The sequence below is a fragment of the Symphalangus syndactylus genome, chromosome 1 (assembly GCF_028878055.3).
Source record: "Symphalangus syndactylus isolate Jambi chromosome 1, NHGRI_mSymSyn1-v2.1_pri, whole genome shotgun sequence".
In the NCBI taxonomy this organism is placed as follows: Eukaryota; Metazoa; Chordata; class Mammalia; order Primates; family Hylobatidae; genus Symphalangus; species Symphalangus syndactylus.
In genome coordinates, this window is record NC_072423.2 from 141758492 (window position 1) to 141784759 (window position 26268).

General features: G+C 41.8%; 1 protein-coding gene across 12 annotated transcripts in view; it reads left to right on the forward strand.

Annotated features, from left to right (window-relative positions):
- CSGALNACT1 (chondroitin sulfate N-acetylgalactosaminyltransferase 1) overlaps positions 1-26268 on the forward strand; it is a 415609-nt gene that overhangs the window by 208823 nt on the left and 180518 nt on the right. For 8 of the 12 annotated variants that reach the window (XM_063637633.1, XM_063637658.1, XM_055286415.2 and 5 more), the window contains one exon: positions 9116-9210. The exons of 1 other annotated variant lie outside the window; for it this stretch is intronic. The gene's annotated coding sequence lies outside the window, so the exon portion shown is untranslated. Of the gene's footprint in view, positions 1-7511; positions 7602-8468; positions 8994-9115; positions 9211-26268 lie in introns of those variants that run through there. 3 more of the 12 variants (XM_063637645.1, XM_055286372.2, XM_055286390.2) reach the window with 3 other exon arrangements.

The following is a 26268-nucleotide window of genomic DNA, read 5'->3' on the forward strand; positions in this document are numbered from 1 at the left end:
GGCTCACCTCGGACTGCCCCAGCCAAACTCTGCGTTGTTCTCCTTCTGCTGGTTGGTGGCCTGCTGGCGCCTGCCGGTGCGTGCCTCTCGATGTCCAGCGCCTGTGTGTTCCTCCACTGACGTGCTCCTCTCGACGTCCACCTGCCCCTGTCTCTGCCTTGCTAGGGTCTCGGGAGTTTTTATAGGCATGGGATGGGTTGTGGCAGGCCAGGGTGGTCTTGGGAAATGCAACATTTGGGCAGGAAATGCCTGTCCTCACCGAGGTCTGTGGGCTTAGAACCCTAGCCAGGGACCACCCCTTCACCTCTACCCAGCCCTTCCCTTCCCCTCGTCCGTATCTTTTTTGTTTGTTTGAGACGGAGTCGTACTCTGTCGCCCAGGCTGGAGTTCAGTGGCACAATTTTGGCTCACTGGAACTTCCGCCTCCCTGGTTCAAGCAATTCTCCTGCCTCAACCTCCTGAGTAGCTGGGGTTACAGGTACCCGCAACCACGCCTGGCTAATTTTTGTATTTACAGTAGAGACGGGGTTTTAGCTGGGGTTACAGGCACCCTCAACCACGCCTGGCTAACTTTTGTATTTTTAGTAGAGACGGAGTTTCACCATCTTAGCCAGGCTGATCGTCTTGAACTCCTGACCTCGTGATCCACCCACCTCGGCCTCCCAAACTTCTGGGATTACAGGTGTGAGCCACGGTGCCTGGCCTCTTCCATATTATTTAAAAGGACCATGCTCCCCGCGTCCCAGCACGTCCGTTCTGTATCATTTAGATATTTTCCCCATTGTATAGCTTTATTAAGGTATAATTGATATACAATAAACTCACATATTTAAATCAGGTAATTTGATCTGTTTTGACATATGTATACACATACAAAACTGTTACCAAAATCGAAAATATATACATCCCCAGAAAAGGTTTCATGTGCCCCTCGGTTATCTGACCCTCCTGCTTCTCTGGGTCCATCCTTGCCCTTCTCATCCCCCAACCCCCATCCCCAGGTGAACACCGATCTGCTAGACTTGTATATAAATGGAATCATACAGTATGTATTCTATTTGTTGTGTTTCTTTTCCTTGGCATAATTATGATCCATGTTGATACGCGTACCAATAGATCATTCCTTTTTATTGCTGAGTATTCCAATGATGTTTTCTTCGTTAACTGTTTACCCTTGTCTTGCTTACCTGGCTCTGGTGTGGAATGAAAACACATTGAAATGATTTAAAAATATTTGTTGAGGAAACATCTGTGTTTCCCATTTATATTTTTAAACTTCATTATCTAGTATGCATAGCAAATAATATACAGCAATGGTAGGATCCCTGAGGGCATTACTCATTTACATTCTGTATGCATAAATCTTTCTAAATGACATCTACAAACAGTATTACTATTTATTTATTTGAATCTTGAGATTAGAATTGTTTTCTTGCCTCCTTCAATCTCAATATAAAAAAACAAAGCATCCTTCCATCGGCCTAACCCAATGGATTGATTGAATAAATTTAATTATATAAATATTTACACAAAGTTTTCATTTTCATGGCGAAAGATTTATTCTGTTAATGTTAGTCTTTTCTGGAAAATGCGGACAGTATGTTCTCAATTCCCTTGCAGTTGGAGCGTAACACAAAATAAACTCAGAAATTGATACAGCAAAAGTAATACATTTGCAAGATAATGAGAGACCATTTGGGAGGCAGGTCCGTTTTTGCAGTGACTTTCTACCTTCATCATAGTGTCTCTCAACTGTTGACATTCCTGCATCTGGAAAGGAAGAAGATAAATATTAACATTCAAAATTGCCTTTTCAAGTTTAGCGAAAGATTTAATTTCTTCATCTATCACAGTGTCACCAGCCCTATGACTACTATACATCAAGTCTCAGTGCCAGAAATACAGAGACTTGGCAGAGTACAGGGTAGAATTTAGCCAGAGGGAATTGTAAAGAAGCCAGAGAAAACAAACTTTACTCATTCTGCATCTCAAACTTGTGTTCTGGGCAGTTGTCCTAAGTGTTGTCTTTGCCCGAAAAGGCTGGAAATGTGGTAATTTTAAAAACTGAGCCAGTAATGGAGATGCATGTAGTGACCTTAAAGATGCTGTGGAGATTCTAGTAGCACATAGATGTTTATTAGAATAATAAAAAGGGCCGGGCGCGGTGGCTCACGCCTGTAATCCCAGCACTTTGGGAGGCCGAGGCAGGCAGATCACGAGGTCAGGAGATGGAGACCATCCTGGCTAACATGGTGAAATCCCATCTCTACTAAAAATACAAAAAATTAGCCGGGCGTAGTGGCGGGCGCCTGTAGTCGCAGCTACTCGGGGGACTGAGGCAGGAGAATGGTGTGAACCTAGGAGGCGGAGCTTGCAGTGACCCGAGATAGTGCCATGGAACTCCAGCCTGGGCGACAGAGCGAAACTCTGTCTCAAAAACAAAAACAAAACAAAAAGAATATTAAAAAGTAAGTTCAGTTTCTCTACTGGAAGGTAACTTAGAGATGATCTGTTCCGTACTTTGATTTTGCAGGTGACTTGCTCAAGGTCACACAATTATTTCATGGCAGAACCGGGACTGAACTTGGCATTTCTGAACCACACACCACTGCCCTCCCCATACCGCTACTTCCATTGTTGTGTTGGAGTAGTATGTTGGCGTATAAGGTGTGGGAATGTATAATTTGTTATTTTGGGCTGCCGTGTATAGGTGTCCCTGTTGCCTCGGACCGTGCATCCTAGTTGACCTATTCTTGATCATTGTATCATCTTTGGGGGTGAGTTTACTTTTCTGAATGAAGGGTTGTGCCTGCCTAACTCAGCCAGCTATGTGTTGGAAAGGCCACAATGAGAGGTGACATTTGGCTAATGAAGTAACCATGGTTGTTCTATTTGATTGTCTAACTACTCTTTATCAGTTAGCCTGCTGAAATCTTTGTACTCTCGAAGTCTACAACTTTAAGCATTATAGCAGTTCTCTTTTTAAGCTTTTCTTCCCTAGTCTTAACATCTAAGTCTCAATGCTGTCTGCATTTTCATCATCTATTGGTGTAGCTTGTTACCATCTGTAATATATCTTCTTACACACAGGGATTCTTGGCTAGGGGTGAGAAGACAACAGATAAAGATCATCCTCCCTCACCGAGAATCACAGATTTAGTCCAACCTCTTCATTTTACAGATCGGGAAGTGGAGGCTCACAGGAGTTAAGAACTTGCCTAAGATCTCACAGTAACTCATTTAAGATGAAAAGCCAAATTTTGTGTTCTGGACAGGATTAAGCACAGCTGATATCCCTGAAACACTGTTCTGGCCTCATTAGGCTCTGTGATGGCATCTAGCACCAGCTGAGCAGCTGTAGTGTCTAATAAGGGCAAGGCCAGCCCAGAAGGATTTACTGGAAAAGGGTGTCTAATAAAATGAACAATTGCATGTGGAGTGTAACTATGGCACTGCAGACTGTTTGCTGGAAAATAGCTCTTTTACGGAGGTCCATCAGTTGTCTGTATCTTCACTGATAGAGGAGAAAAATTGTGTTATTGGTCTCACAGCCAATGACAAACAGAAGCAATTTACTTTCTTTTCAAGAGACTAGTTATAATGCAGATCCTCTCCAGACTAAATTGGTCAGTGCTTTTTTATGCTATAATAGCTTATCATTTATATCTCCAGTTAACTTATGATGGGAGTCATTTCATTGTCGATTTTGTTAGTGGTTCCCATGTTGACAATGTGAAAACAGTTCAACTCCAGACCACGCAGGGTCCCTACTGGTGAGCTTTGGAGGCACTTGGTAAATCTTTTTTTTTTTTCTGAAACGGAGTCTTGCTCTGTCGCCCAGGCTGGAGTGCCGTGGCCTGATCTCGGCTGGCTGCACGCTCCGCCTCCTGATTTCACGCCATTCTCCTGCCTCAGCCTCCAGAGGTGCCTGCCACCAAGCCTGGCTAATTTTTTGTATTTTTAGTAGAGACGGGGTTTCCCCATGTTAGCTAGTATGGTCTCGATCTCCTGACCTCGTGATCCTCCCGTCTCAGCCTCCCAAAGTGCTGGGATTACATGTGTGAGCCACCGCGCCCAGCTACACTTGGTAAATCTTTGAAGTATAAGGAAAATAATATTTGGTATCCTTTAAGGCAATAATGGACTCGTACCTTTTTAAAGAGACTTCCAAGTCATTTAGTAGCATAACTTTGTTATCTAAGATTATCTCTATCTATTGAGGTAAGAAATTGAAGTGAAGAAAATCAGGGTGACCCACTTGAGTGAAAGGGTTAAAATGAAAAGGAATTAAAAATAGATATCTTTCCGTTGAGTCTGCATCCTGTAGTCTTAAGACCAGGACACCAAGATCCTGTTTTTCATTTAACAAAGTAACAGGAAAGTAATCTTCTAGGGGAAGAATTCGCGACCTTTAAAATCAGTTGTGTTCTAAAACATACTATATGCAGTAAAATTATTTAATGTAGAAGGAATGTGGTTAAGGAAATTGTATAGTAACACACAATTTATCATGTGTGACATCCAAGAGGCCTTTCTTTTCTGAGACATATCTTGAGAAAGATGATAATTTTAGAAGTTGGCCGTACAGTTCCTGACCCTATCCCTGCTCTATCCTCCAGTGCCATAACATAAGGGACTTCGTTGATTTAAAGAAATAAAAGTTACCATTAAGATCTAAATATAATTTTGTGTATATATAAAATTAGCCACATATGCACAAAGAAGATCTCACTGGGAACTTTGAGTTGGCAGACACATATCTCATCTCGTGGTGTTTTTCATTTGTTATTTTAGGCATGCTGATGGTGAAGGGGGTTTTTAGCCTTTTTATTTTTCACATTTTGAGAATCAGTGTGTCTGACACAGACATGGTTTAGATGGTCTAAAGATTTAAAGTTTTAAATAGATGCAGGTGAGTAAGCCTTGGAACTTAAGGGGGCTGGATGGATATTTTCACACCGTTGGATCCATTGTGTTTTTGAAACCCTTTGGACATTAAAATGCAAAGAACTTTCACTTATTAGTTGTACTTTAAATAGGATGAGTTCCTAGATGGTTAAAGTGTTATTGATCTTAATGTACTCATTTTTACCGTTTTTAATTGCTCTTTTCAGTAGATGATTTTTGGTAGATTTCTTTTAACACAATTAAAAGTAGGTTTATTTATAGAGGACTGCTAATCAATGTCTGCCAAACTCCGTTTCTTTGGGGTTGGGGCAGGGTGGACTTCCCAATGTTTAGAATCCCAACTGAAAAACTTCCAAAACCAATTGTAGGATTTTTCCATGGATGGTTTCTCAGCTGCTCTCACGCACATCCTTCCTCCTCATACTCGCTTTTTACTGTAACTGACACCGGTGATGACACATGAGCGCTTCCATAATGCTCACTGGGAATCCTCACTCTCTGTGCCAAACTATGGAGAACATACTGGGCATCGGAGGACGGGGAGGGGACTGAGACCTGTATACAAGAATGAATGAATGAATGAATTTATTAATTATTTACTGGAGACAGAGTCTCACTCTTTTTCCCAGGCTGGAGTGCAGTGGCACCATCTCAGCTCACTGCAACCTCCACCTCCTGGATTCCAGTCATTCTCATGCCTCAGCCTCCTGAGTAGCTGGGATTACAGGTGCCTGCCACCATGCCCGGTTAATTTTTGTATTTTTAGTCCAGACGGGGTTTCACCATGTTGGCCAGGCTGACATAAGAATTTAGACAGAGGCAAGTCATTGTCACTGTCTGAATCGGGCAAAGCAAGGTTTTGTAACTACTCTAACTGCAGTTGCTTTATTGGATTTAGTTTTTGCTTTTGGCACATACTTATTGTCCATTTCTTTGATACTCAGAAAGTGTGCATTTTTGTCATTGTGGTTTCTTATGAGGGAATTGTAGGGGATTAGGGTGGGCTGTGTTCCTGAGGCCAAACATGGCAGCCTTAGGTTGCTGGCAGCACATATACCTAGCCACCACTTCCATGCAGCTGTGTTATGTAGGCCCCATACTAATTTTTTTTTTTTTTTGAGACGGAGTCTGGCTCTGTCGCGCAGGCTGGAGTGCAGTGGTGCGATCTTGGCTCACTGCAAGCTCCGCCTCCCGGGTTCACGCCATTCTCCTGCCTCAACCTCCTGAGTAGCTGGGACTACAGGCACCTGCCATCATGCCTGGCTAATTTTTTTTTTTTTTTTTTTTTTTTTTTTTTTTTAGTGGAGACAGGGTTTCACTGTGTTAGCCAGGATGGTCTCGATCTCCTGACCTTGTGATCTGCCCGCCTTGGCCTGCCAAAGTGCTGGGGTTATACGCATGAGCCACCATGCCTTGCTGCTCCATACTTACTTTCAAAGAATCATACATGAAGGCTATGTCCTGTAGGTAAAGGCGTGTTGCAAAGTCAACAGAGTAAAGGCTCGCTTTCCTTTGTAGAGTTTGGTTTTGAAAGTTAGAAAAATCCTGATTTCACCACGTACGAGCCCAGTAGGTTACTTAACACCTTTGAGCCTCCTTTCTGCATTTGTAAAGTAGAAATATTAATGCACATATCCATAGCATTGTTGTGGTTGGAATGAGTTCATGTGTAACATAGCTTGCGTGGTGTATGGACACATTGTGGATGTGCTGTTGATGCTCCTTCTCTTTTCTTCCTGTAGAGCGTCTGTCCAGTTGAACATACCCACTTCTCATTAGGTGTTAGTATACCTGCAGGTCACCTCCTGGAATTTTCCACGATGCTATTTCCCTTCCACCATGATTTCCAAGGGGGTCTTGGCAGTAGGTTTGCCTTCTAGTCTCTTTATTTTTCAGTTACTAGCTTGAGATGACTCTTCTCTGGAGGAACATGACGCTTGGAATGGCTAAGGAGACATGTACTTTCCAGAGCTGAAGAGCAGACTTTTAATAAGTCCCTTTACTGGAAAACGAGGGAGGAGCTGAGCCGTGCCATGGCTCTGAACCTGCAGTTTGGTATTGCCAGTACCTTGCACTCCGGGGCTGGATGTATGTGGATTACTGTGTATAGATGAGAAAACTGTGAACAGTTCTTCAAGTGGCTGGAGTAAGAAAGTACAAATTAGATTATTAATGATTATGTGGAGGTACCAGCTGACAGTCTATTTCTTTTCATTATTAAAACAAGTGTGGTTTTGGATTATGTAGATTTCCCCCCTTTTTAACTAGATAGCCAAGGCTATTCATGAAGGATATCCATAAAGACCATGCCAGTGATGGAGCCTCCAGATCTGCCGCCTGCAAGCTAAAACACAGAAAAGAAAATTTAAGTGGTTGGAATCAGAATGTGAGATGGATTGGAAGCCAAATTATAAGCTCATTTCAACTCTTGGCCTGCAGGCGCTGAAGTAACATTATTTGTTGTCGGGGACGGAAAACAACTCAGATTCGGGTCCAAGTGATTATTCCACTTAGGCATTGCTGCGTTGCTGCCAATTGCAATTCGGTTTAGACATAGATTGATTGGCCAGGCAGAGGCGGAAGTGGGTGGTGAGAGCTGCGCAGGCATCGCAGTAGAGGCACCGAGTTGGGGCCAAGAGCTGGCCCCAGGCAGTCCGCAACCCTCTCCAACACTAAACCCACAGTGAACCGGGGTAAGAGTGGGTGGGTACAAAATAGACTCTAAACCTCTATAGTGATACACCTCACACTTCAACTGACCTTGTTCATGTCAATGAGTCAGAGAAAACCTTCGGAGAGGTGTTTGGAGGCCATCCCCATGGGGGAACTGGGGACCAGCTGTCTGTAGACCTGAGACTTAGCAATTTTCCTTTGGAGCTTTCTGGGCCTGTTTTTCTTTTCTTTTCTTTTCTTTTCTTTTCTTTTCTTTTCTTTTCTCTTTCTTTCTTTTCTTTATTTTTTTTTTTTATTCCTGCATGTGAAATGGGAGCAATTCTGTGTGTGTGTGTGCGTGCGTGCGTGTGTGTGTATACACACAGTAATAGCAAATTGTATATTTGTATATATGAATATATTTGTGTATGTATGTATATATATATAATAGCAAATATATGTATAGATGGATATTTGCTGTTATTCGAATTATAAAGACAGATAGGATAAAAATCCTGACAACTCAGGAAGGAGGACTGTGCCTTGATTAATTGAAGATAACGTTATTGACATGAATTTAACCGGAAGGGCTTAGTCCCTTTCCACAGTATTTTCCCCTTGCCCTTCATTCCAGAGTATTTTGCTTGCAACTCTTTTCCATTCTGCTTTTATCTAGTCGACACATCTATTTCCTCCATTGATATTCGTAAAACGAAGGGACGACTGGGGACCGTTGTCACGCCCTGCAAGGCGCAATCTGCAGGCAGGGGCAGGGCAGGTCTGGGGGTTTCACGCCCCCCAGGGAGCGGGTCACCCGGTGGGACTCGTGCCTCCCCTCTCCTTGGGTGTCGTGTTTCCTGGGACGCGCCCACCGTTCTCCCCGGGGAGCGGGAGGCTCCAGGCGCGGCCCGGGCGCTATGGGCAGATGCGCTGGGTCCTCACCAGCGGCGCTGCGCGGCGAACCCTGCGGTGCCTCAGGAAGGCGGGCGTTCCTCCCTACTCCTACCGTTTTCCAGCGTGTGCACGCTTTCCTTCCCTGGGGAAAAGAGGAGGATTTTTTATTTTTTAACATTTCATTTCATGAAACCTTTTTTTCTTTTTTTAAGCGGTGGCGCTGAACACAGTCCTTGCAGAGGGGGGCAGCACTTTCCCTCCTGACCCCAACCTGGAAACCCCAGTGTGACTTCAGCACTGTCAGAGCATTGGAAGCAGAGCTGCGAGTTAGGAAGCGGCTCGCTGACAGCTGGGCACGTTTGTTTCTTGCGAGGTCAGCTTTTATGATTTGCTCTTTTTCAGGTGAAAATGTTCAGCTTCATTTTTAGACACCTTTAGACATGGTTATCACTATTTAAAGCCTTGATTTTTTTAAAACAAATAGTTTGCATTTTATTCATTGAAAGAGGGAGAGAACAAATACCATCCTGCTTTTTGGGGTAATACTTTCAGATGAATTGTATTTTGTATGCTAAGTGATTTAAAATTTTCCCATTTTGTCCACATACATTTAAGACATGGAAATTTACAAGGGTTGCTTTCTGTTTTTATTTTATTTTAGCTGCCTTCCTATTTCAAGGAGAGACGCCAAGGTAATTTTGACCCAGAGGAGGAATGATGTAGCCACCTCCTAACCTTCCCTTCTTGAACCCCCAGGTAAGTGAGCGTTTTCACTCAAGAAACAAACCTTTGCATGGTCTGCTTTGTGTTCAATATTCTGGATATGTTTGAAATGTATGAAATTTCATTTTACTTTGAATAGCTTGATTAGTAACAAGTTATTACTTCAGGATAATGATACTTCTTCCAAAGTAATACAATTACTTGGCTCCACTGAATCCTTTTCATTCACTTTTTAAAGGCTGTAACATCGACATCTAACTTTCCCAACTTTTTAAGGATTTATCTCTTCTCAGAGTGGCAAGTGACTTAAACCAATCATAGAGCTAGAAAAGCTACATCTTTTTGAAACAGTTCGCTTACATAGGAACATTTGTTCTCCCATTGGAAATTGGGACAGAATATTGAGCTTTTTAAAATAGTCACCCTGTCATCAAATAGGTACTCTACTTTTGACTTTGCTAGAAAATAATTATTTAAATACCATGGTTTTGGAAATTGAAGAATGGGCTTTCTTTCTGACATACAATGTCTTAGAGGGTCACTGTCTAGAACTCTTTGAGAATAGTACCCTTATGGATTGTAAGCTTGGTTTTAGTCCGGGGACAAATGAAAATCTCTGGAATGTTGTTTCAGTTCTGCTCTTGTAACCAGTAATTTTGAGTTTCTATGCAATAAGATGTTTTGTTACATCTGACAAGACTAAACTTAAAAAATACAAAATAAAACAAGTACTGTAACATATCATTAATGTTGACATGCAATGGTATATATGTATATATGGTTCCAAGCTTCAGCAGAGGAGACTTTTTTTTTTCTAAAAGTAATTCAATAGGCATAAAAATGAAAATAGATAGGCTGCACTCGGCATATACATATCTTCAGAAAGCCCCCTTCACCGTCCTTCTTCATTTAACAAATGTCTATAGAGGTTTGCTGGATGGTTTTGCTTTTTTTTTTCTCTCTGAAAACTTTTGTCACACTATTAAGATAAAATAATGGAAGCCAGAGTAGTTAATGATTTGATTTTGCATTAATGAGCTGCCCTCTACTTAAATGAGGGTGTGTGTGGAGTTTCATAAAGGACTGTATTTCAGTTACTAACAATAGAAAAAATAAAAAAACAACCTTAGTTGAAAGTTAATAATATAAACAAAAATAACTGAAGGAGAATTCCTCCCAAATCCTTTCCTGAGTAGAAAGTCAAGTGGTTAAGAGGCTTAAGTAATTCAGGGTCAACCTGAAGGGCATATGGAACTGTCCTAATCTTGGGCCTTGTGATTTTTAATGTTTTTGAGAATTACTTGGATGATGCAAAAGAGAACAATGTCATTACAACCCCATGTAGACCATAATTAGTAAGACCTTGAGATAATGCCAGAAAACAGTCAAAATAAACTTTACAAAATAGAGAAGTAGGCTGGGTACGGTGGCACACTCTTATAATCCCAGCACTTTGGGAGACCGAAGCAGGTGGATCACAAAGTCAGGAGTTCGAGACCAGCCTGGCCAATATGGTGAAACCCCGTCTCTACTGTAAATATAAAAATTAGCCAGGCATGGTGGTGTATACCTGTAATCCCAGCTACTAGGGAGGGTGAGGCAGAAGAATTGCTTGAACTGGGGAGGCAGAGGTTGCAGTGAGCCAAGATCGTGCCACTGCACTCCAGCCTGGGCAACGGCAAACACTGTCTCTAATAAATGAATGAATGAATGAATAGTGAGCAGCAATTGACCAAGAAGGAACCACCTGGTGGAACAAGCTCTATGAAGGATGTGTTTAACACAGAAGGCTATCCCTACTGCAAAACTTATGGCCTAATGCTACTAAATGTTTGAATGGAACAATTAACTCCCCTTGCTGGGATCCTGTGATCGCCAAGCATGCGCTGGTGTGGGGTAGGTGTGTCTGCCCAAAAAGAAAGGAAACAACTCATTACTCATTTGCTGCATTCTCAATGTGCATGTTGGTTTCTTTCAAGTCTGGTGAAGTTCTGCTGCTGAGGGATGTTCAAGCCCTGAGTCTATAAAAGTAAGGAGAAGTTCTGGGAAAACAAGGGCTTCCCAAGCTCCCCAAGTGTTCCCTGTCCTGCTACTCTGGTAGCTTTAACTTTACAACAGAAACATCCTATAACTTTGCATTTGCCCAAGTAGACCTTAATCAGCTTTGGACTACTTATTTACTTATTCTTTCTTTCTTTCCTTCCTTCCTCCTTTCCTTTCTCTCTCTCTTTCTCTCTCTTTCTCTCTCTCTTTCTCTCTCTCTTTCTTTCTCTCTTTCTTTCTCTCTTTCTTTCCTCCTTTCTTTCTTTCTTTCTTTCTTTCTTTCTTTCTTTCTTTCTTTCTTTTTCTCTTTCTTTCTTTCTTTCTTTCTTTTTCTCTTTCTTTCTTTCCTTTTTCCTTGGCCTCCCAAAGTGCTGGGATTACAGGTGTAAGCCACCATGCTTGGCCTCTGCTCACAATTTTTATGGCCACCTTGTATCTTGTCATTGCTCACTGATATGTTTCCTGCCTCTCCCTATGATGAAATGGAACCATATTTCCACATCCTTAATTCCTTTCTTCCTATCAAGGAAAAGATGTGCTTCTGGCTTTCCGTGCTCCTGTCCCTGATGCTAGCTCTCTGTACTCTCCGTCCCCTGATGCTAACTCTCTGTGCTCCCCCTCCCCGACCTGTGCTCTTGGCTCCACCTGTTCCTGTCTCCCACCTCCAGCCCTTCTGCTCACTCTTCCCCAGCTGTCAGTCCTTGAAGCTGTGTTGGTCTCCCCATTCTTTCTACCTAGCATACTTTCTTCTCATCGCTGACTAGGGAGCTTCAAACCTCACCTCAATGGAAATGTGTGCCTGTATAGACAACTCTAGCCTGAGGACCAGTGCCTGGCTCTTACGAGGCACCAAACTAAAGAATGAATTAGTGAGTGAATGAATGGAAAAGTGAGTAAAGGGATGTCTCCTACCTGAACATGGCTCCACTTAGTCCTCTGGCACCACCCACATTCTTCTTGCAGGCACATGTCATTGCATTGTCATTATTGTTTGCACAGTCATCTCCTGGACTCACCCCTGAGCAGGGCGCAGAACTTTCCTTTCCCATTTTGGTGATCCAGCTCCTTCTCAAGCATCCGGGGGCTAAAAACTGTGTGTAGACACATAATCTTATAGGCCCTTTGCAGTTCCACTAGTCTGTGAAGCATGACTAGCAAATAACAAAATAGTAGCTGATGCAATCGTTTTTGGAAGGAAGCAGATGTTATATGTAAATAATAATGTAGAACTATAATGTACTAACTGGGCAAGTTACTCCTATTTGAAAAGCCAGAGAAAAGTAACAGTTTGGATTTTATAAAGTGGCCTTCTTTTGGATGTGTTTTAGACTTTTAAAATATTTTCATTGAATGGAATGAGGGGTACCATGAAGTCTGTAAGCTTTTAATCAGTGTCACCTTTCACTGCTTCAATTTTAATTTATACTCCTGGGCCGCCATTGGTTTTCTGCAGACGAGGCTACTCCAGGAGGTTCATACTGGCACATGAATGGGTATCCGGTGATGCATGCCTTCCAGTAGGTTTTTGTTTCTTCCTGTTGATTGATCCTTAGTCAGGTGTTGTTGCTGTCTTTCCCATTCTGTTTTGAGCTCTGCTATTGGGATGCCCTTTTCATTGAGTTAGGTTCTACCTCCAAGCCTGTGCTTTGCTTTCTCTCCTCCACGTCTTATTGTGCTGTCCCGTATCTGCAGTGCCTTCCCCTTCCTCTTGACCCTCCAGACTCTCGCTCCATGCCTGAGCCTCATCTTGGAAGGCAGGTAAGGGGGGAGCCTTTGCTGAGCCCCAGGCTGGGATGGGTCTGGGCCATTGTGTGCCTGTCTCTATTACCTTATTTTCCATATTGTTTATAATTATTTACTGGTTAGATGTTTGTCCTTTGGCCATCTGGCCTTCAAAGTAGGCATGGTCTCTGTGTTTTTAGTATCTAGCATATGTATGTTCCTACTTCACAAACAAAGGTTTGAAGGAGTTGCTGCTGTCTGAAAACCCTCATCAGAAGCTAGCAATATTATTATCATCATTTGCTGCACACTTGATGGTGTACCAACCTTTCCCCTACTTCCTTTTAACATTTGTGTTTTTTCTGCTGCCTTGGAGGCAAGGGATCAGACTCCAGCACTTTGCCTGCTTAGTTAAATTAATTGTTTTAAAATAAGTGAAGGCTGAGTGCTGGGGCTCACGCCCCTGTAATCCAAACACTCTGGGAGGCGAGGTGGGAGGATCACTTGAGCTCAGGAGTTCAAGGCCAGCCTGGGAAACATAGTCAGAAGACCCTGTCTCTACAAAAATAAATAAATAACATTAGCCAGGCATGGTGGCTCATGCCTGTAGTCCCAGCTACTTGGGAGCAAAGGCGGGAGGATTGCTTGAGCCCAGGAGGCTGAGTTTGCGGTGAGCTATGATCACATCACTGCACTCTAGCTTGGGTGACACAGCAAGACCTCCTCTCCAAAAAAAAAAGGTAGAGGCAGCCCCAACCCAATATCCATTAATAGATGAATGGATACACGAAATGCAGTATGTATATCCATACAATGGAATATTTTTCAGTCTTAAAAAGGAGAGAAATTCTGACACATACTAAAATACAGATGCAGTTTGAGACATGATGCTTTGTGAAATTAGCCAGTCAGAGTGTGACAAATACTGTGTGATTCCACTAATATGTGGTCCCTAGAGTGGTCACATTCATAGAGGCAGAAAATAGAATGAGAGGTGTCAGGGGCTGTGGGAGGCGAGAATGGGCACTTGTTTAATGGGTACAGAGTTACAGTTATGCAAGATGAAAAAGATTTGGAGTTTGGTTGCATAACAGTGAATGAATTTAGCAGTAGAAAACTGTGACTGTATTTAATGCTACTGGACTGTATACTTAAAAATGGTTAAGACGGTAAATTTCATTACATGAATTTTACAATTAAAAATAAAAAGTCAGAGTACCTATTTTTATAATGATTATCCTTTAAAAGTAAAAATAATTGATAGGAATTAGATTTTTTAGACTTCATGTTTTGAGCTTTATTTTTCCTTTGCTTAGATTTTTAAATCACTTTTTATTCCAAAATGTGTCATGTATGAAAAAATGTATTTACAGTGGTAATATCTTTGGGACTTAATTTTAGACCTTGTTGTCTTTTTTTTTTCTTACGAGTTATTGCCTATATTTGCAGTTAAAACATGATTCAGAATTACTCACTTTCTCACTTGTTTTTCTTCAGCAAAGATAATAGGATCTTTTTGCTTATCAGAAATACTTGTATGATACTTAAAAATTACTTTTATGATTAAGAGCAGAAATGTGTGTTCTGTCACAAGCAGAGGGCCTGACACACTCCAGGGTTTGATTTGATTGTTCATAAGAAGCCAACTGCTTTAGGCTTTTTTGTTTTCCCCCTCATCACATTAACAGTCCTTCCTTATGGAAAATCATGACTTTAAAACTGTCAATAACACCCTGGTGTTTGAAAGAATGCAATTTCAGAATGTTCAGCTGACACTTAGGAAGTAGCTCTCTTTTCACTCAGTTTCTGACCCACAATGTGATATCTTTCCTGAAGAACTGAAAATGAGGCTGGGCACGGTGGCTCGCACCTGTAATCTCAACCCACTGGGAGGCCAAGGCAGACAAATTGCTTGAGCTCAGGAGTTCAAGGCCAACTGAGGCAACATGACAAGACCCCTGTCTCTATAAAAATATTTTTAAAAATTAGCTGGGTGTGGCGGCATGTGCCTGTAGTCGCAGCCACTTGGGAGGCTAGAGTCGGAGGATCCCTTGAGCCAGAAAGGTTGAGACTGTAGTGAGCTGAGATCACATCACTGCACTATAGCCTGGGTGACAGAGTGGGACCCTGTCTCAAGAAAAAAAAAAGAAAGAAAGAAAAAAAAGGAGCTTGAATCACATCATCCTAGGAATATATTAACTGAAAATGAGAAAAGAGGGCAAGAATCTGATGGAGTTGTGCAGAGAAGTCTGGAATAAGAGAGGGAGTGAAAATTAGAGTGGAGGGTAGACAAAGGAAAGCATTACAACCTCTGGAAGCAAACACTTCAATTGTTACTTAAATTTTTGTTTTTGAAACAGGGTCCTGCCTTGGCCTCCCAAAGTGCTGGGATTACAGGTGTGCGCCACTGTGCCTGGCCAGATTTTTTTTTAACATTACAAATGTGATTATATAGTCAAGTCCCCCAGAGAAAAGAAAATTCATCTCTTCCACTAGGCAAATATCTAATCCAAGCTGATACTTTAATTTTTTCATGAAAATTATATTTAAGTTCTTAAAATAAATGGTAATTTGAAATATTAATGTTTACCCTTAAATGGTGTAATAAAGAGTTGTATGTTCTGAACTCACAAACATATATTGAGACTTGTTACTACGTGTTGGACTTTAAATGTGCTTTGTGGTTACCAAGTACCAATTCTTGGTTGGAATCCAGTCTCTGGTGAAAGTCTCAGTCATCCACAGAGAAATGAGAAAAATAGCGTGTTGTTTTCAAAGAGCTAATACTCACTCTAAAGGGATAACCTTTACTTTAAGGGTCTAGCCTTTTTTTCTTAATAAAATTTAAAATGGGATGGTTAATAAAATTAATGATAGTTAATTTTTAAAATTTTATTAGTAAAATAAAATGTTGGTTTTTATTTAGGATTCTTAGGTACAAGAAACAGAACTCAATGAGGCTCACTTAAGCAGGAAAGGAATCTATTGAAAGAATGTCCCACAGAATTGGTGGGGAGCCTGCAGACACAAAATCTCATATATGATAAAAACTTTCAGACGGGGCCACTTGTATCATCAAATGTGTTTTCTAACTTTATAACACATGTGAATAGCCAACCTTATGCCAAGCCTGGAGGGTAGGTATATAAAAGGAGTAAAGGTCCTGACAGTACGAAAATAGATTAAATTAAAATTAAAGTCTGGGTGTGGTGGCTCATGCCTATAATCCCTGCACTTTGGGAGGCTGAGGTGGGTGGATCACTTGAGGTCAGGGTTTCGAGACCATCCAGGCTGACAAGGTGAAACCCTGTCTCTACTCAAAATAAAAAAAAAAATTAGCTGAGGCAGGAGGCTGAGGCAGGAGAATTGCTTGAACCTCGGAGGTGGAGGTTGCGGTGAGCAGAGATCACGCCATTGCACTCCAGCCTGGGAGACGAGCAAAACTCCGTCTCAAAAAAAATAAAATACCATCACATAATTTATAAAATTTGACTTGTATTATATTTATGTATATATATATATACATATATAATTATATATGTATATTTTGTAGCAAAGTGAAATAAAACTCTTACCTATAGTCTTGGAAAATTCATGTCTGTCCTAATTTGAGTCATGACCTAAAATTGGAATGAAGACGGTACCCCGGTGTGGACTAGCTAATTGCATGTGGGCAGCTTGAGTTCTTTCTTTGGTAAATGGTCACCTAACTTTTCTTCCTTTGAGGTCCTTGTTGTGTGTTTGAGTCTCAGTGTTATTGTTCATCTCACTGTAATTTGATACCACGTATTTTAACTCATATTTTTAGTACTGAGTACCGGATTATACATATTAGGTGTTCCTTGATTTCTCTCCGTCATTTGGCACTTTGACCACTGTCCTTGGGACTCTCACTTCCCTTGCCTTATTTCTATATTGTGACAATAAACTCTGGTAGTTTTTTCATACACCTCTGGCTGTTTCTTCATAATCTCCTTTTCCATGCCTTAAGTACTGATGTTCTCTAGCAGTCCATGTTTTTCTGTTCTCATTCTCTTTCACTCGTGTAGTTGCTTCTGGTGTAAGTGGTGAACTTTTATCCAAACTGCTAACTTCAAATTTGTACCCTCAGCTCAAACCACTCCTCTGAGATGCGCACTCCTGACCATCTTCATGGCATATTCCACCAGCACCCTCCATTCATAATGTCCGCAGCTGAGTTCTGATATTCTGTCTCCAAGTCACCATTCCAGTCCTTCTCCTTCCTTCATGAAGCAGCCTAGAGAGAGAGACAGGGAAGGAAAATTAACAGTTTCAGCACAATGTTGAGAAGGGTCTTGAGACAGATGGGCTCGTGGAACAATAAGTGGGCTCTCATCCAGCCCTCAAGGGAAGGAATGTAGGAATCAGTCCCAAAAAGTGATGCTTGAGCAGAATTCTTGGAGCATGTGTAGGAATTTTCTGGGCAGACTGAGAGGAGCTGCACAGTGTCCTTTAACCTCAAGGATCTTTTTCTCTGTACTTAGTCTTCAGCTCATTTGATTTAAGATGAAAATCACCCTTCCTGATGTTATTCATACCCTGTAAAGAAATCTACAGACTTCCTCAAAAGAACAAATCATTGTACATTAATGGGAGCTGGGGCTTCCCAGCATGCAAAGGGTCAGCTAGAACCTGTGGCCTTAGTATAGTCTGTGGGCCATCTGCAGCTATCTTCTGGGGCACTTGAGAGCATCTGGGCCCCAGGCCCCACTCCAGACCTACAGAACAGAATCATTTGAGGAGCCTAGTTGTTGTGGCGCCCCAGGAAGACCACAAAATGACGCAGACTTCACTTCCATATGGTGAACCTTAGCAGTAAGGTCCCTATATATCTTGTTCATTTAAGTTTGGTATCTTCAGTTCTTTTCACTGTTCCTGCACATCACTTACTGCAGAGTCTTCAGCAGGCAATGACTGAGAACTTGCGTTTATGTGCTTTGGTACCATCACACTGTTGATTGACAGTGAACTTCCTGTCATTACGCCCATGTATGTCTGATACATATCATACATTCTTTAGCTGTGGCGCAGGCATCCTGTTTAGTTACTGAAGCAGTTAGCTTCTTGTACCCCAAAGTGCTACAAAGACATTTTACTTACTGAAAAATATTTGGAAATAATTTCAAATTACAGATGCTCTTTGACTTAACAGTGCTGTTATATCTGGATAAGCCTATTGTAAGTCAAAAATATTGTACGTCAGAAAGCATTTAATACCATGTTAAACCCAATGTAAAGTAGAAAAATTGTAATTTGAACCGCTGTAAGTGGGGTCCGGTCTGTATAGCAAAGGTGCAAAAATAAGAATAGTACAAAGAACTTACGTGTTCTTTACTTAGATTGACCTGTTGTTAACATTTTACATCATTTCCTTTTTTTTTTTTTTTTTTTTTTTTAATTAGAGATAGAGTTTGTCTTTGCCCCCCAGGCCAGAGTGCAGTGGTGCAGTGGTGCAGTGGTGCGATCTTGGCTTACTGCAGCCTCTGCCTCCCAGGCTGGAGAGATCCTCCCACCCTAGCCTCCTAAGTAGCTGGGACTGCAGGTGTGTACCACTACATCTGCTTAAATTTTTTGTATCTTTTGTAGAGACTGAGTTTTGCCATGGTGCCCAGGCTGGTCTCAAACTCCTGGGCTCAAGTGATCCACCTGCCTTGGAATCCTGGAATGCTGGGATTACAGGCATGGGCCACTATACCCTGCTCATCTGCTTTTTATCCATGCTGTTTGTCTCTTTCTTTCCCCTCATGTATATACATACATAAATAAATATATATACTATTTTATCTGAACCATTTGAGAATAAGTGTATACATCATAGCCCTTTCCTGCTAAGTAGTATATTTCCTAAGAATAAGGGTATTTTCTTATATAACAAAAGTGCAAGTATCAACATCAGTAAACATAACATTTATTTGAATTTGCCTAATGTACTGGGTTCTGGTTTTGTAAATTGACTTAATGTCCTTTAAAGTATTTTCCCCTCTAGCACTAACATCAGGGATTGCATTTAGTTATTATGTCTCTATGTTCCTTTAACCTGAAGCATTTTCATAGCCTTTCTTTGTCTTTTGTGAAAATGTTTTTGAAGTACACGATCTTTTTTTTGTTTTTCTTTTAAAGGCTGTTTCTTATTTTGGGTTAGATGAGTGATTCTTGTAATTGGATTCAGGTTATCTATTCTGAACAGGAATTTACATAAATGATGTGTTCTTATCAAGGTATTACATCTGTTCCTCATTGACAGTGTTAATTTTGATGATGCAGTTAAGGTGATGGCAGCTTTTAAAAAATACTATATACCTACTATTTTCTCCCTAAAACTAATAAGAATTGCTTTTATCCCTTTATATTATTTTATTTTTATATTTACATTTTTTTGTGGAGAGGAATCGCACTATGTTGCCCAAGCTTGTCTGAAACTCCTGGGCTCAAGTGATCCTCCTGCCTCAGCCTCCTGAAGTGCTAGATTACAGGTAGGAGCCACTCCACGCAGCCTAAACGCTTATTTTTTTATCCCTGTCAGTCAATTACTAGTCCACAATGAAATTAGCATTCTTTAAACCCCCTTTCTACAATTAAGCTGGTTTGGCTTATAGCCAAAATTCCTACCTAATCTTTGTTACACGGTTGGACTTCAGTTGAATAAATCGAAGATGGATGAATATAAACGCCCAAAAAGGATTATAAGTAACTATCACTGATTTTTTACAGTATACTTTTATTTTGTCTCTTGGTGAATTATTTTGAAGAGCGCACACTTCTAAGTTTAAAATGAAAATTGAAGTCTATTGGTCTTTAGCTTATAGGCTGTACTTAGGGTGTATTTAAGTAATTCTTCCCTTCTGTCCTTGAACCCCCAGACATAAAGGGAGCAGTAGGCATAAAATGTGGGCAGCTGACCATCTGCCGGTCCTGACCTTCCACTAGTAGTGAGACCAATCCAGCTCTTGCTTCTGCTGTGGCTTTGTGAGGAGGTGGGTCCAGGCCCTGATCTCTTCCAAATAACATCTCTGCGAAAAAGAACCCTTCCTATTCTCTGCCCTATTTTGGAGATTGACCAAGAGGTATAGTTGACAGGTTCTTCAACGTTCTTGGTTCATGGTGCCGTTAGTGTCTCATTAATTTTTCCAGTGTCCCTTGAACAAAGGAAATACCTAATGTCTAAAAATTAAGTACTTAGGGCTGGGCATAGTGGCTCACACCTGTAATCCTAGCACTTTGGGAGGCCAAGGCGGACAGATCATTTGAGATCACGAGTTCGAAACCAGCCTGGCCAACGTGGTGAAACCCCATCTCTACTAAAAATACAAAAAATTAGCCAGGTGTGGTGGTGGGCACCTGTAATCCCAGCTGCATGAGAGGCTGAAGCAGGAGAATCGCTTGAACCCAGGAGGTGGAAGTTGCAGTTAGCCGAGATCGTGCCACTGCACTCCAGCCTGGGCGACAGAGCGAGACTCCAGCTCCAAAAAGAAAAAAAAAGTAGTTAGGTCCATCAGCTATGAGTATTTATGTCCTATTGACTTAGAAGCTGTTTGAGAAAATAATACAATAAATTGGAAAAAGTAATAGTTTGATCTCATTCTCGACCAGAGTGAACAGGGGGATGTGTGCATCTCTTGAGCACTGCGCGATGTCTCAACTTTGGAATTAGATTAGACACCACCTCATTTTGTGCAGCAATTGCATTCATTGCAGAAACTACTGAAAGGGCAGATATACGCTATCGCCAAAAGGAATGTAGCTCAATCTAATGTTGACTGTATGATGTCTAACAGATGTCTACTATTACGACATTCTGCCACAAAATTAACATATCTGAAAGTGCCTCTGTGAATTCCCTTTGAGGCCCCAGGGTACGTCAGTGCACAGTTTAGTAATCATCAATTTAGTTAAAAGAATCTTTCTAGGATGACTTGTAATCCTGTTGCCCATAGCCACTCAAATATGTGTCTTAATGGCAGGTTAGGGGTTAAATAACTCTAAAGAGGGAGATGACAACATCACCAAACTTGGGCAGGAGGCAGAGATAATAAGATGACATTTCAACCTAATTGGTAGGACGTGAAAGTTCCTTCTTTCATTTATGATATGTTTAACCTAGAGAGGTCTGATTTTAACTTCTTGGGTAGCATTGCATTGTGTCTGCTCATCAGTGAAGAAGGTAATAGTTGTTTAACTGCACTATGTATGTGATAAGATTTTCTTACTTAACCTTTTTGGTTTTGTTCACATATTCTTTCCACAAACTGCATGTTTTCTAGAGATTAATGATTTGGTTGCAAAATATTTTGTAATTATCCACTTCAGGCATTAGAAGGATGCTGTAAGTCTTCTCAAAACCATGACTGTACTAACATACCTTTTTGTAACAAGCTACAATCAAATTAGCTCAAATTAGCTAAATCCTAGTGGAAATTAAATCTAGTTGATACGATTATTTTAATTTTAGTTATTTGAGCTTTGGGTATGAAAAAACTTTCCTAGACTGGGCACAGTGGGTAATGCCTGTAATCCCAGCGCTTTCGGAGGCCAAGGTGGGAAGGTCACTTGAGGTCAGGAGTTCAAGACCAGCTTGGCCAATGTGATTAAACTCCATCTCTACTAAAAATACCAAAATTAGCCAGGTGTGGTGGTGCACGCTTGTAGTACTAGCTACTCAGGAGGCTGAGGCAGGATAATTGTTTGAACCCAGGAGATGGAGGTTGCAGTGAGCTAAGATCGTGCCAGTGTACTACAACCTGGGTGACAGAGCAAGACTCCATCTCAAAAACAAACAAACAAAAACCTTCCTAAAAGGAACTGGGGGGCATTTTGAAAATTTAGGTAGCTTTAGAATGATAACTAGAAGCTGCCTGCTTTACCTAGTCTGAGGTTTTCAGAGGAGAGGATGTTGACAGATGGTTTTCTTTTCAAAGAAACATTCACTGCTCTACCCAACCTATTGCAAATGAACAGAACTCAGGGATCATAACACCCTAGACAATCCTAGAAAGAATGGAATAGCATGGCATCTGGGAAAGGACCACAAACAGAGTCAGCCGATCTTGGCTCTCAGGAGCTCCGTGACCCCGGTATAGGCTTGTCCTGTGACATAAAGGACATTCACCATTCCTGGGCCCACTCAGTGATTGTGTCAACCAGAATGCCTCCCCACCCCCACACATTTTCAAATACCCCTCAACTACTATGCATTGAGTAATGCGTCAGGCTCCAATCCAGTACTTAATGAACAAATGAGGAAACTGAGACTCAGAGACATAAAAAGATGAGCTAAGGTAGTATATGGAAGTACAGCTAGGATCTGGGTCCTCTGCCCTCTTGCACCCCCGTCTCCTGTCTTGAACTCATGTCATGCACAGAGCAGCTGAAATAGTTTCTTTCAGCGCCAACCTTGCAAGAGAATTGAAATGACAAAAATCCAATTAACTTGATATTTATTTGGATTCCTAGATCTAGAATGAAAGCTTCCTGAAGGCAGGGGTTCTTATCTCTTGTTCACTGCTGCATTTCCAACTCCTGAATTTCCAACTCCTGAAATACTGCCTGGTGTATGAGAGGACCTCAGTAAATTTGTCGATTGAGTGCATGGGCACACTGTGATTTATGAGCAATACTCACGAGTGATATTTACATTTAGGTAATCAGTATTTGTGTAGGATATAAATCACTGAATTCTTTCTGAGTTTGCTTGGATGAACTTACTTCGTAAGTTACTTGGAATCAAATAATACTCTACAGAAAAAATCATATTCGCAATGAGTTCTTCTCACTGGCTAAAATATGATATTAGGAGTATTAGTATGATACTAGTAACTTTGTCATTGCCAATTGAATACCTTGCCTATGGCATTTTTCGTTGGTGTGTGTGTATATATATCTGTGTGTGTGTGTGTATATATGTATATATCTTTTTTTTGGGGGGGGGAATGGGGGGACAGGGTTTCACTCTTGTCACCCAGGCTGGAGTGTAATGGTGTGATTTCTGCTTAGTGAAACCTACCTCCCCATCCCAGATTGAAGCAATTCTCCTGCCTCAGTCTCCCAAGTAGCTGGGGCTATAGGCATGCATCACCTTGCCCAGCTAACTTTTGTATTTTTTGTGGAGACAGGGTTTCGCCATGTTGACCAGGCTGGTCTTGAACCGCTGAGCTCAAGTGATCCTCCCACCTCAGCCTCCCAAAGCACTGGGGTTACAGGCGTGAGCCACCATTGCTGGCCTGTTGTTGTATATTTGTAATGCTGATCACAAAGGTATCACAAATATGAAACCCATCATAGCTGGAAGTTTATTACTTGTACTAAGAGTTTAAAATTCTGACTCCCCAGAGGAGAAACAAGAAGAAGAAAGCCTTCCCCTTCGAAAACTGTGGCATTCCAGGCCCCCTAGGTTGGAGAGTACAAGTTTCTCTTTTAATGCAGGAGTATTTATGCCCTTGCCACTAGCTGTTAATAGTGGAATAATATAATAAAGGGCATCTATATGTAATAAGTTACTTATAGGTTTACGGTATTGCTAAGAACACGAAAATGTCTGGTAACCTTATTCCAGGAAATTTAGTGATGTGTGCACAGTCTCATCTTCATTCATAACTTGATAGTTATTAGTCATGACTTAGGTTTGTTTATATTGGGACCAAGTTAGAAAAGGATTGAGTTGTTTGGAGCCCCATCCTAGGTTGTTCGGAGCCCCATCCTAGTTGTTTGGTGCCCCATCCTAGGAACCCCATCCTGGGGGAGGGTGGGACACAGCATCCTTATCACCCATGACAATTCTCAACTTAGGAAAAATGGCCCCACCCAGTAGCCTTTGAGAAGCACTGCATTTGGGGAAAACCTGATTCCAAGTTTGGTTTACAGCTCACTGCCAGTCGTAGACTAAGCCAGTGTTTCTGAGCCTTTGATTTGGAGCTTTAATAAGACTACAGATGCCCAAGCCTATCCCCAGAGTTTCTGATTCTGTGTGTCTTGGGCGGTGCCACTTACCTGCAATTTTGAAAAGCATCCCAGGGGATCGTAATGAGTCTGCGAATGGAGTCAGTTTGCAATGATTGCTGTTTTTGGTCCTGCAGCCCTGATTGTGCAGCACTGTGCAGTCAGCAAAGCCCTAAGGCCAGTAACTCAAACACATTTTTAAGTGAATGTTTGCACTGTACTGACCTTCCAGGAAACCTTTTGAAATCATTATTGAAGGACAAGCACATGAGACCAGCGTTTCCCAGAGTGTTTCCTGGAGATTACTAGAGTTGTGAGGTATTTTTCAAAGAAGAATTTTGTGATCAAGTAAGTTTGGGAAAATACTATATAATGGATTCCTCTCTGGTAGGGTACAATGTACCTGAGCGTAGGACGATTCTGGGAGTTCTAAATTAAAGATGTGTTTTGTTTAAGCTCGGGGTTCTCAGTTTTCTTCTCCACAGAATCCATTTCCAGCTGGACATTTCTCAACCTTCTTAGGTACAATATCCCACCCAGCAGCCTTTGAGAAGTGCTGCATTTTGGGAAAAATGAGGAAAACCTGATTCGAAGTCTGACTTACACTTCATTGCCAGTCGTAGACTAAGCCAGCGTTTCTCACCCTTTGATTTGGAGCTTTAAAAAAATCTACAGATGCTCAAGCCCATCCCCAGAGTTTGTGATTCTGTGTGTCTGGGGTGGTGCCAGTTACCTGCAGCTTTGAAAAGTGTCCCAGGGGATCTTAGATGTTGTAGAGGTTGAGAATCACTACGTTAGGAAGAGTTGTCTAAGTTCTTCTTCTTTTTTTTTTTCTATAAGACTACAGTGCGTGTGTCCATTTTACAACTCTGTGTTTTTGTTTGTGTTTTCTGAGATGGAGTCTTGCTCTGTTGCCCAGGCTGGAGTGCAGTGGCACCATCTTGGCTCACTGCAGCCGCCCCATCACAGGTTCAAGCGACTCTTCTGCTTCAGCCTCCCAAGTAGCTGGGATTACACTCACCACCATGCCCGGATAATTGTTGTGTTTTTAGTAGAGACAGGATTTTGCTATGTTGGCCAGGTTGGTCTCGAACTCCTGACCTCATGTGATCTGCCCGCCTTGCCCTCCCAAAGTGCTGGGATTACAGGCATGAACCACCATGCCCAGCCCCATTTTGCAACTCTTTTTGATGTTAAGCATGTTTCCTAGAAGGAATTGGTTTCGTATTGAAATAAAACTGAGGTGATATGGGCACTCTGAGGTCCTTAGCCTCCTGGGGGCTCTGCCTGCTGTTCCCAGCCTGGGCATTGGCACAGTTCCATTGCAAATCTGGACTTGCAGGTTAATTTGAGATGTAAAGAAGCAGTAATGAGGGGCAGCACTGTTGAAGGGGCTTCCTGAGCTCCTCAGGGCAAATGCTACTGGGACCTGGAACTCTGGTTGGAAAATACAAACGATAATTTGGTAACATGGAGGTTGAATTGAAGCTTTCTTGGAGAAACGTTCTTTGTATGGGTTCTTCTCATTTTACACCTCATGGCCTAACACCTTCTAGAATCTCCTTTCCTCAGCACCATGCTGTGAGAAGCCAGGCGGGAAGTAGCGCGGTAAGATTAATGGGTTTTTACAATTACCATTCAGGGAATTAATATGGGGATAGTAAAGGGGTGTATCACAGCTACAGGCTTCTCTGATGGTTGTTTTCCAAGGAAGAGCCCAAATGACAACATCCAAGGCTGAGATGAAGTCGGAGGAATCTACCCATGCTGTGAAGATTGTCTCATCGCTTGTGGAAAATGCTCAGGTAGCTGTAGGTTTAATTAGAGGCAAGAGAATCAAGGTTGTGCTTTTGTGGCCCATGAGTGCTTTGATGAGGACGTTTGTGTCTTTCCTTCTTTCGGGCCCATGTGGTCACTCGCCTTGCTGTAGAAGTTAAGCCAGGATTTACTAGAGAGTGTCAACTCAAACAGCAAGCGGCTCCTTCGGGTTAACTTGTGGTTGGAGGAGAGAACCTTTGTGGGGCTGGGTTCTCTTAGCATTGCTGAGAAGTGATTTGCCTGTGGGTAGACCAGAAGAAAGGAAAGGTGAGCCAAGCACTCTGAGTATTCAAGCACTCTGTAATCTATTTTACATAGGTACTTCTTTCATGTATTCTCTTTAATAACCCTGGGAAGTACTTCTTAGCAGTTCTTTATAGAATAGATGAGACCCAGCGGTTCAGGGAGATAAGATAACTTGTCCAGGGGTACACAGCTAGAGAGTGATAGGGCTAGAATTCAGACTTAAGTCTATTTGGTTTCTAAAGTCCACTTTGAGGTCCCCCTGCCCCATCCTGCTGTCTACGGTTGGTACCCATGACAGCGTCACCATCC